We start from the raw sequence: 11082 nt of genomic DNA, 5'->3' as shown, positions 1-11082 counted from the left end.
GTTGATCTGAAGATCCTTTTCCTGAAAGGACCAAGCTCCTTGAGTGTGAAGCCCATCCACATGAGCTCCACACCCCAGGAAGAATGCATCCGTCGTCAGCACTTTTTGTGGCTGAGGAATTTGGAATGGGCGTCCCAAGGTCAGATTGGATCGAATGGTCCACCACTGAAGGGAACTGCAAAAATCGGCGGAGAGATGGATGACATTTATTACATTTGTACCCCGCGCTTTCCCACACACAGCAGGGTTAATGTGGCTTACATAGTGAAAAAGCATTACAAAAGTCCTGTAAGAGGAATATTATGAACTGTAATAAACATAATAAGAATAAGGTTTTAAGAATATATGAATTGGATATGGGGAGGTAAGCAAGGATAGGATAGGTAAGAGGAAAGAAGATTGGGAGGGGTATGGTATAGAAAGCTGGAGAAGAAAAGATTGGAGGATGAGTATAAGGAGATTAGGAGATAAGGTCAAAGGTATAATCAGTGTCAGAGTCAGTGTCAGATCAGGAGTAGTGTAGGTGGGTTGATGGATCAAGTTGGGTCATTAGTGTAAGCTTGCTTGAAGATGTGTCTTCAACATTTTCCTGAACATCCTCTAGATCCCCCGTGGCCTGACACCACTGAGAAGCTAGGGTCCATTGAGCTGATCTCATATGTAGACGTGCCATGGGAGTCGTACGAATCGTGGAAGCCATGTGCCCTAAGAGTCTCAACATCTGCCGAGCTGTGATCTGTTCAGATGCTTAAGCCAAGGACACTAGGGCCAGGAGATTGTCTGCCCTTGCCTGGGGAAGATAAGCTCGAGACATCCGTGTGTCCAACAGAGCTCCAATGAACTCCAATTTTTGAACCGGGACAAGGTGGGACTTGGGATAATTGATTACATACCCCAGTAGTTCCAGCACTTGACTAGTCATCCACATGGACTGTAGAGCGCCTGCCTCTGAGGTGCTCTTCACCAGCCAATCGTTAAGATAAGGGAAGACATGCACTCCCAGTCTGCATAGCGATGCTGTGACAACTGCCAGGCACTTTGTGAAAACCCTGGGCGCAGACGCGAGACCAAAGGGCAGCACACAGTACTGAAAGTGCTGTGTTCCCAGCCGAAAATCGAAGATACTTTCTGTGAGCTGGGCGTATCGAGATGTGGGTATAGGCATCCTATAAGTCCAGAGAGCATAATCAATTGTTTTCCTGAATCATGAGAAGAAGGGTGCCCAGGGAAACCATCCTGAACTTCTCTCGGAGAATGAATTTGTTCAGGCCCCTTAGGTCTAGGATGGGACGCATCCCCCGTTTTCTTTTGGACACGGAAGTACCTGGAATAGAATCCCAGCCCTTATTTCCCTGGTGGAACGGGTTCAACCGCATTGGACTTTAGAAGGGCGGAGAGTTCCTCTGCAAGTACCTGCTTGTCCTGGGAGCTGAAGGACAGAGCTCCCGGTGGGCAATTTGGAGGCTTGGAAACCAGATTGAGAGTGTGTCCGAACCAGACTATTTGAAGAACCCACCTGTCGGAGGTTATATAGGCCACCTTTGGTGAAAAAATATCAACCTCCCCCTGACAGGCAAGCCATCCGGCAAGGACACTTTTTGCGAAGCTATGCTGCACTGGAGCCAGTCAAAAGCCCGTCTCTTGCTTTTGCTGGGGAGCTTGAGGGGCCTTAGGCGCACGGCGTTGACGAGAATGCGCATGCTGGGACTGAGCCTGAACTGGCTGTCGAGAAGCAGGAGAGTACCTACGCCTATTATAGGAATAGGGAGCACTCCTGTTCTCTCCAAAAATCCTCCTGGATGAGGAGGTGGTAGCAGAAGACGCCCGGCGGGAGAGAGAATCCATAGCATCATTGTGCTCTTGTATCGACCATGTCCTCTACTTTCTCTCCAAAGAGATTATCCCCCCGGAAAGGAACATCCTCCATTCACTGCTGGGTCTTCTGATCCAGGTCAGAGGCAAGCAGCTATGAGAGTCTGCGCATCACTATACCTTGAGCAGCTACTTGGGATGCCACATCAAAAGTGTCGTAAGTACCCCTGGCCAGGAATTTGCGACATGCCTACTGCTGCCTGACCACCTGGTGAAAAGGTTCGGCGAGCTCCGCAGGGAGTGCTTCCACCAAACTGGACAGTTGCCTCACCGAGTTCCGTAAGTGGATGCTCGTGTAGAGCTGGTACGTTTGAATTTTGGCGGCGAGCATAGCAGCCTGATACATTCGCCTCCCAAAAGAATCCAAGGTCCTAGACTCTCTGCCTGGGGGAGCCGAGGCATAGTCTCTAGTACTCTTGGCTCTTCTGAGACCAGTCCACCACCATGGAATCGTGAGGAAGTGGGGCCTTCACCATTACAGGCTCTCCATGGACTCTGTACTGGGACTCAGATTTTCTGGGGACCACTGGATTAGAAAGAGGGCAAGACCAATTTCGCATAAGCACTTCTCTGACTGTATTATGAAAGGGGGCCGTTGCAACCTCAGCAGGTGGAGAAGGATAATCCAGGACCTCGAGCATCTCAACCCTGGGCTTATCCACAACCTCCATAGGGACATCCACAACCTCCATAGGGAATGGAATGTCCTTAGACAATTCCCGCACAAAAGATGACTACTACTACTACTACTACTTAACATTTCTAGAGCGCTACTAGGGTTACGCAGCGCTGTACAATTTAACAAAGAGAGACAGTCCCTGCTCAAAGAGCTTACAATCTAATAGACAAGTGAACGGTCGGTCCGATCGGGGCAGTCAAATTGGGGCAGTCTGGATTCACTGAACGGTAAGGGTTAGGTGCCGAACGCAGCATGAGAAAGAAAGACTCTCAGGTGGAGACATCCTTGCTTCAATCGGTGGAGTAGGATCAGAGGGAAGCCCACAAGACTCTTCCTCCGAAAAGTACCTGGGGTCTTCCTTGTCTTCCCACGAGCACTCATCTTTGGTATCTGACACAAGCTCCCTAAGAGCAGCCCGAACCTGAGCCTGCCTCGACGTCGAGGATCAACGACCTCGTTGGGGGGTGTCGAGAAGTCGACCCTTGCCTGGACTCCGGCGAAGCTTTCTCCATCGACTTCGAAGGACAGTCGACCCGGGTGGCAGCCGATGGCGGTACCGCAAGCGGTACTGAGGACGGGGACCTCCTCACAGGCGATGGCCCAGATGCCGCCTCCACAGTCGGTACGGAAGGCGCAAGCACTCCCGACACCGATGCAGATTGGTGAAGCAAGCCTTCCAGAAGCTCTGGAAGAAGGGCCCTGATGCGCACATCGAGAGCTTCCATCAGAAAAGGCTGCGGGGCCGGTGCAGGAGTCGGTGCCGAAATCTGAGAGGGCTCGAGAGCCGGTACCAGGCTGCCAGATGACTTGGCACCTCTTTTCTCTGAGGACAAGCAGGCTGCATGTTCTTACGACTGGGTCGACGACCACGGCAGCCACTCGAAACCGGAAGAAAAATCTCACGGCAGGTCCCGCACGTGGGGTACGCCCACCGCGCATGCGCGGCCGTCTTCCCGCCCATGCACGACCGCTCCCGCTCAGTTTTCGATTTTCCGCGCTGGAGAGAAACGTAGCTTTGTCCCTCTCCGTGTCAGCCCCGGAAAACCGTTTTTGCGGCCTAGCCACGATTTCCTTTTACTCTACGCGCGTTCGCGCGCCCCTTCTTTTCTTTTAAAAAAAACTCCTTATCGTCGAGTTTTTTCTTTTATTTCGTTTCGTTGCGGCCTTGTGGCTGCACGTCCGATTTCTTTCTTTTGTGGTGTTATTTTTACAGTCACCATCGACGGTTTTGACATCGCCGACGCGATTTTTCCGTCGATGTCCTCGAAGGTCCCAAGCGGATTCAAAAAGTGTGGTCAGTGCGGCCGGCAGATCTCGCAGACCGATCCTCACACTTAGTGCCTCCAGTGCCTCGGCCCGAAGCATAATTCCAAGGCGTGCACCTTGTGTCTCGGCTTGAAAAAGCGGACACAAGTGGCGAGGCAAGTTCTTCGGGACCGTCTTTTCGGAATTTGCGCCGGCCCTTCGACGTCGGCGGCATCGGTGTCGACGGCTGGGACTTCCCTTGGCCCGACGACCTGCCAGCGATGGCGGCGGTGAACGACCTCCCGCCGCCCAGGGCCATCGGGATCGAACCCTGTCGGATCCGACCCCCAGAGGGTGCGGAGACTCCACCTCCTTCTCGTTCATGCCACGGAGCGCCGATGACGGGCATCGGAAGAAGGTTGCGAAGAAGCACCGTCATCGGTCGCCCACGGCGCAAGGCACGGGCAGCTCAGGGACGTCAAGAGACGATTCGATCCCTAAGAAGCGCCCGCGCCGAGAGAAGCGCTCCCCCTCTATTGAAGAGGTGTCGATGCGCAGGTCGTCGGGTACCCCGGTACTGTCTCCTGGACCCGGGCAGCTTCGAGCACCGACGCCCGCACCGGCTCCCCAGCCTCTCCCGACAGCGGCCCTGGACGAGTGCCTCCGAGCCATCCTCCCAGGTATCCTGGAGGGGCTGATGCTGATGGAAGCGCCGGCGGGCTCTGGCCCCATGATGCGGTCTTCGATGCCGGTGCTGCTTGCGGCGCCAGTCTCGATCGCCACTCAGGTGGAATCCCCGTCGACGTCGATGGAGGGAGCTTCGTCTCCGCCGGCGCGGGAGTCTACCTCTCAGCACCATCATCGAGGACGTGGTTCCTCGGGGTCGAGACGGGCCTGGTTGCGGTCTGAGCTCAAAGAGCTCATGTCCGACACCGAGGAGGAGTCCTCGTGGGGGGAGGAGGAACCCAGATATTTCTCCTCTGAGAAGTCTGCGGGTCTTCCCTCCGACCCCACGCCTTCACCGGAGAGGAAACTCTCGCCTCCACAGAGCCTCTCCCTTGCCTCTTTTGTCCGGGACATGTCTATTAGTATTCCCTCCCCAGTGGTTACCGTGGATGAGCCGAGGGCTGAGATGCTCGAAGTCCTCGACTATCCATCACCACCTAGAGAGTCTTCCACGGTACCGTTGCACAATGTCCTCAAGGAGACACTGCTTCGGAACTGGTTGAAGCCCTTATCTAATCCCACCATTCCTAAGAAGGCAGAGTCCCAATACAGAGTCCACACAGACCCGGAGTTGATGTGGTCTCAGCTACCACATGACTCAGCGGTCGTGGACTCTGCTCTCAAAAGAGCCAGGAATTCGAGGGATACCGCCTCAGCGCCCCCAGGGCGGGAGTCTCGCACTCTGGACTCGTTTGGGAGGAAGGCCTACCATTCTTCCATGCTCATGACCAGAATCCAGTCATACCAGCTCTACATGAGCATCCACATGCGGAACAATGTGCGGCAACTGGCGGACCTGGTTGACAAACTCCCGCCGGAGCAGTCCAGGCCTTTTCAGGAGGTGGTCAGGCAGCTGAAGGCGTGCAGAAAGTTCCTGTCCTGGGGTATTTATGACACCTGTGATGTGGCATCCAGAGCTGCGGCCCAGGGTATAGTGATGTGCAGGCTATCATGGCTGCATGCCTCTGACCTGGATAACCGGAATCAACAACGGCTGGCAGATGTCCCTTGCCGGGGGGGATAATATTTTTGGTGAGAAAGTCGAGCAGTTGGTGGACCAACTGCACCAGCGGGAAACCGCTCTCGACAAGCTCTCCCACCGGGCGCCTTCAGCATCCACCTCCACAGGTGGACGTTTTTCCCGGGCTCGGCAGGCTGCACCCTACGCTTACAACAAGCGTAGGTACAACCAGCCGGCCCGAAGGCCTCCTCAGGCACAAGGACAGTCCCAGCGCGCTCGTTCCCATCAACAGCATGCGCCTAAGCAGGCCCCTGCAGCTCCACAGCAAAAGCAGGGGACGGGCTTTTGACTGGATCCATGGGAACATAGCTGCCATAAAGGTAGCCGTGCCGGACGGCCTGCCGGTCGGGGGGAGGTTGACAGTTTTTCACCAAAGGTGGCCTCTTATAACCGCCGACCAGTGGGTTCTCCAAATAGTGTGGTGCGGATACACCCTGAATTTGATCTCCACACCACCAAATTGCCCACCGGGAGTTCAATCCTTCAGCTCCCACCACAGGCAGGTACTTGCAGAGGAACTCTCCGCCCTTCTCAGCGCCAATGCGGTCGAGCCCGTGCCACCCGGGCAAGAAGGGCAGGGATTCTATTCCAGGTACTTCCTTGTGGAAAGAAAACAGGGGAGGATGCGCCCCATCCTAGACCTGAGAGGCCTAAACAAATATCTGGTGCGAGAAAAGTTCAGGATGCTTTCCTTGGGCACCCTTCTCCCCATGATTCAGAAAGACGATTTGCTATGTTCCCTGGATTTAAAGGATGCTTATACTCACATCCCGATACTGCCAGCTCACAGACAGTATCTGCGATTCCGTCTGGGGACACTTCACTTCCAGTATTGTGTGTTGCCCTTTGGGCTCGCCTCTGCACCACGGGTATTCACGAAGTGTCTCGTGGTGGATGCGGCGTACCTTCGCAAGCTGGGGGTGCACGTGTTCCCGTATCTCCACGATTGGCTGGTGAAGAGCACTTCAGAGGCGGGAGCTCTTCGGTCCATGCAGTGCACTATTCACCTCCTGGAGTTGCTGGGGTTTGTAATAAATTACCCGAAGTCCAATCTCCAGCCAGTCCAATCTCTCGAATTCATAGGAGCTCTGCTGAATTCACAGATGGCTCATGTCTACCTTCCCGAGGCAAGGGTTCAGAACCTTCTGTCCCTCACCTCCCAGGCCAGAACGTCCCAGCAGATCACAGCTTGGCAGATGTTGAGACTCCTGGGCCATATGGCCTCTACAATCCATGTGACTCCCATGGCTCGTCTTCACATGAGACCTGTTCAATGGACCCTAGCTTCCCAGTGGTGCCAGGCCATGGGGAATCTAGAAGATGCTATCCGCCTGCCCATCAGTTGTCGCAATTCGCTGCGCTGGTGGACGATTCAGACCAATTTGACCTTGGGACGCCCGTTCCAAATTCCTCAGCCGCAAAAAGTGCTGACGACGGATGCATCTCTCCTGGGGTGGGGAGCTCATGTCGATGGGCTCCACACCCTCCAGGAAGCAGGTCTTCAGATCAATCTCCTGGAGCTCCAAGCAGTCTGGAACGCGCTGAAGGCCTTCAGAGATTGGCTGTCCTTCCAAATTATCCAAATTCGGACAATCAGGTTGCAATGTGTCAGGAAGCCGTCAGGATGTGGCGCTGGGCATGCCAGCACAGCATGCTTCTCCAAGCCACGTACCTGGCAGGCGTAAACAATAGTCTGGCCGACAGGCTGAGCAGACTCATGCAACCCCACGAGCGGTCGCTCCATTCCAGGGTGGTACACAAGCTCTTCCGAGAGTGGGGCACTCCCTCGGTGGACCTTTTCGCCTCCAAGACCAATCACAAGCTGCCTCAGTTCTGTTCCAGACTTCAGGCAAACGGCAGACTAGCGTTGGATGCCTTTCTCCTCCATTGGGGGAAGGGCCTCCTGTATGCATATCCTCCCATACCTTTGGTGGGGAAGACCTTACTGAAGCTCAAGCAAGACCGCGGCACCATGATTCTGATCGCGCCCTTTTGGCCCCGTCAGATCTGGTTCCCTCTTCTTCTGGAGTTGTCCTCCGAAGAACCGTGGAGATTGGAGTGTTTTCCAACCCTCATCTCGCAGAATGATACAGCACTTCTGCACCCCAACCTTCAGTCTCTGGCTCTCACGGCCTGGATGTTGAGGGCTTAGATTTTGCTTCATTGGGCCTGTCTGAAGGGGTCTCCTGTGTCTTGCATGCCTCTAGGAAGGATTCCACTAAGAAGAGTTACTTTTTTAAGTGGAGGAGATTTGTCGTTTGGTGTGAGAGCAAGGCCCTAGAACCTCGTTCTTGTCCTGCGCAGACCCTGCTTGAATACCTTCTACACTTGTCAGAGTCGGGTCTCAAGACCAACTCAGTAAGGAATCACCTGTCACGTATACAAAGCAGGAACTGGGTTGTGAGCCCTTGGGCCACTGCCGAGGAGCGGCAGTGGCAGGCAAAACCACCCCACACCGGAGACTAGGCAAATCTCAGGCAAGCAGTTATGTTTCACCTGCACTTGGCCACTTTTCACCCAGAGTTGAGCTCTGGGCTTCAGGTGGCCGGCAGGACTTGCTGGACAGGGCAGGACTGGATAACAGCAAGGCAGCACAGGGACTGAGGGTCAGAGGGGAAAGGGAGGAACATGGGCAGCAAGGCAGGAGACTGGGCAAGGAAGGGAAAACTAAAGGGCAGAACAGAAAGCTGCAGAACAGCCAATAAACAGGGAACAAACACTGACTAACAAGACACAGAACTAAGAGCTGCAAGCAGCCCCAAAGCCAGAACACAGACAAACAGAAACTAAACACAGAATTACAAACAAGAAACCAGGCAAGGAAAGCAAGCAAAACCTAAACTAAACACAGACTAACTAGAAACAGGCAAGAATCTCAGGCAAACAACTGGATTAGCAGAAGTGCAACAAGCACCAACATACCAGGGCCTCAGACGCAATGCAAAGGCCAAGCAGAAGTGTTTCAAGATGGCTAATAAGCCCAGAAGCAGGTGCGGCTCAGCTGCTGCAATCACCAGGCACCTACGGGTGCTGTGCAGGCTCAAACAACACAAGCAAACCTGGCAGCCTGGAAGATCCGGACCGGACTAAGCAGAAATCTGGAACGGGTGATGGTCCATAGCAGCCACCCGTTCTGGCCACCAGAGGGTGAGGAAAGCACAGACGTAACATCACCTTAGTGCAATTAGTGCTTACCATCATCATGTAGAGGGAAAAGCCATCTCTGGAGAGCCTTTAGTCGTTCGATTCATGAAAGGTTTGCTTTTGTCAAAGCCCCCTGTCAAGCCTCCTGCAGTGTCATGGGATCTCAACGTCATCCTCACCCAGCTGATGAAACTTCCTTTTGAGCCACTGAACTCCTGCCATCTGAAGTACTTGACCTGGAAGGTCATTTTCTTGGTGGCAGTTACTTCAGCTCGTAGAGTCAGTGAGCTTCAAGCCCTGGTAGCTCATGCTCCTTATACTAAATTTCATCATAACAGAGTAGTTCTCCGCACTCACCCTAAGTTCCTGCCAAAGGTGGTGTCGGAGTTCCATCTTAACCAGTCAATTGTCTTGCCAACATTCTTTCCCAGGCCGCATACCCGCCCTGCTGAACGTCAGTTGCACACATTGGACTGCAAGAGAGCATTGGCCTTCTACCTGGAGCGGACACAGCCCCACAGACAGTCCACCCAACTGTTTGTTTCTTTCGACCCCAATAGGAAGGGGGTCGCTGTTGGGAAACACACCATTTCCAATTGGCTAGCAGATTGCATTTCCTTCACTTACGCCCAGGCTGGGCTGACTCGAGGGTCATGTCACGACTCATAATGTTAGAGCCATGGCAGCGTCAGTGGCCCACTTGAAGTCAGCCACTATTGAAGGGATTTGCAAGGCTGCGACGTGGTCATCTTTCCACACATTCACATCACATTACTGCCTCCAGCAGGATACCCGACGCGACAGTCGGTTCGGGCAGTCGGTGCTGCAGAATCTGTTTGGGGTTTGAATCCAACTCCACCTTCCTGGGCCCGGTTTTATTCTGTTCAGGCTGCACTCCCAGTTAGTTGTTCCTCGTAGGCCAATTTCTGTTATGTCCTCGCCATTGCGAGACCCAATTGACCCTGTTTGTTGTTTAGTGATTGGGATATGTCAATTTTGGAAACAAGAAACCCATAGGTACAATTTGTGCAGCCAGCTGACGTCAGGGGAGGTTAGCAACACACACAACAAAACGGCCTCCGAAATAAGGGTGATGGGGGCACACGCGCCACGGCGTAGGCTTATCTTGCTCACCCAGCACCATGTGAAAATCAGAATGGCCATGAGGCAGCAACTAGCAGAAAAAACTGCCCGTTGATATCAATAGTCCAGCACCGGTACAACTGCATTGTAATCAGCACTGTGGCGGGCGAGCGCGGTACTCGCCACACAACTCGCTGCGAACGTCCCGACTCCTGCGCCAAACGGACTCTATTGTACCCACTCCGTCTCTCTCCCTGTCTCACAGGGATTCATACACTCTCTCACACATACTCGCGCTCTCTCTCTCACACACACTCAGGCTGGCAGGGGGGTGGCAAAGATAATAGGTTTCCACTCGGTCTCTCTCCGTCTCACAGGGATTCATACACTCTCTCTCTCACACACACACACACTCTCTCTCGCTGTCTCACACACACTCTCTCTGTCTCTCTCTCTCTCTCTCACACACACACACACACACACACATTCTCTCTCCAAGCACCACATCACACCCTCCCACTTCGCCAGCACCGCCCCCCCACATATATATATTCGAAAGCGCAGCAAGCAGTGGCAGACCACTCCTTCCTTCCGTGTCCCGCCCTCGCCTGACATAACTTCCGCTGCGCTTTCGAAGGAGACGATAAGGCGCTTAAGGTCAGTGGAGTGCAGAGGGCCCGGGGGTAGAGAGAGGGCCCGGCGGCCTTGTCCCGGGCCTGGCCCAGTCTCTCGGCGGCCCTGGCCAGCTGTTGATGGAGCCAGGCAGCCAGCACACAAACATCTGCGAGGGTTTTTTTTTCTTCTCCTCGCTCCCTCCACCCCCCACCTGCCCGTGAGTTCAGCATACCGCAGCTTTCTCATCATATCCTCCCTCAGGTCCATTTTCACCTTACCGCCGTTTGTCAGCCTCCTGACTCAGGAAGACATGCGCAGCGCTGACAAACTATTCAGCAAGGTGGAAAACCCGACCTCCCCCAAAAGGATGCAGACCACCACCTCTGCCCCGGCCATTTTTAACTTTTATGAGTTCTACTGGGCTCATTACGGTGAGCAGCTGGAACGGAACGTTTCACCAAGGTTGAAGCACAAACCACCGTTTGTCCAACATTGCTAGTAGTAACAGGCTGCCTGGCCAAACAAGCGCCTTTTCTCTGCCAGATCCCGCCCACGCGGAAGCAGGACGTTGCATCAGCGTGGAGAGCGGGTGGGCAGTAACACAGGGGTGGCCTGTCAGCGTATATGCACTAGAGCTGCTGGGAGAGGAAGGTTTTGAAGGATGGCTGGTGAGGGAATGAATCATCTAAGAAGCCGA

Source organism: Microcaecilia unicolor, chromosome 2, assembly GCF_901765095.1.
Source record: "Microcaecilia unicolor chromosome 2, aMicUni1.1, whole genome shotgun sequence".
NCBI lineage: Eukaryota > Metazoa > Chordata > Amphibia > Gymnophiona > Siphonopidae > Microcaecilia > Microcaecilia unicolor.
This window is presented reverse-complemented; position numbering follows the sequence as displayed.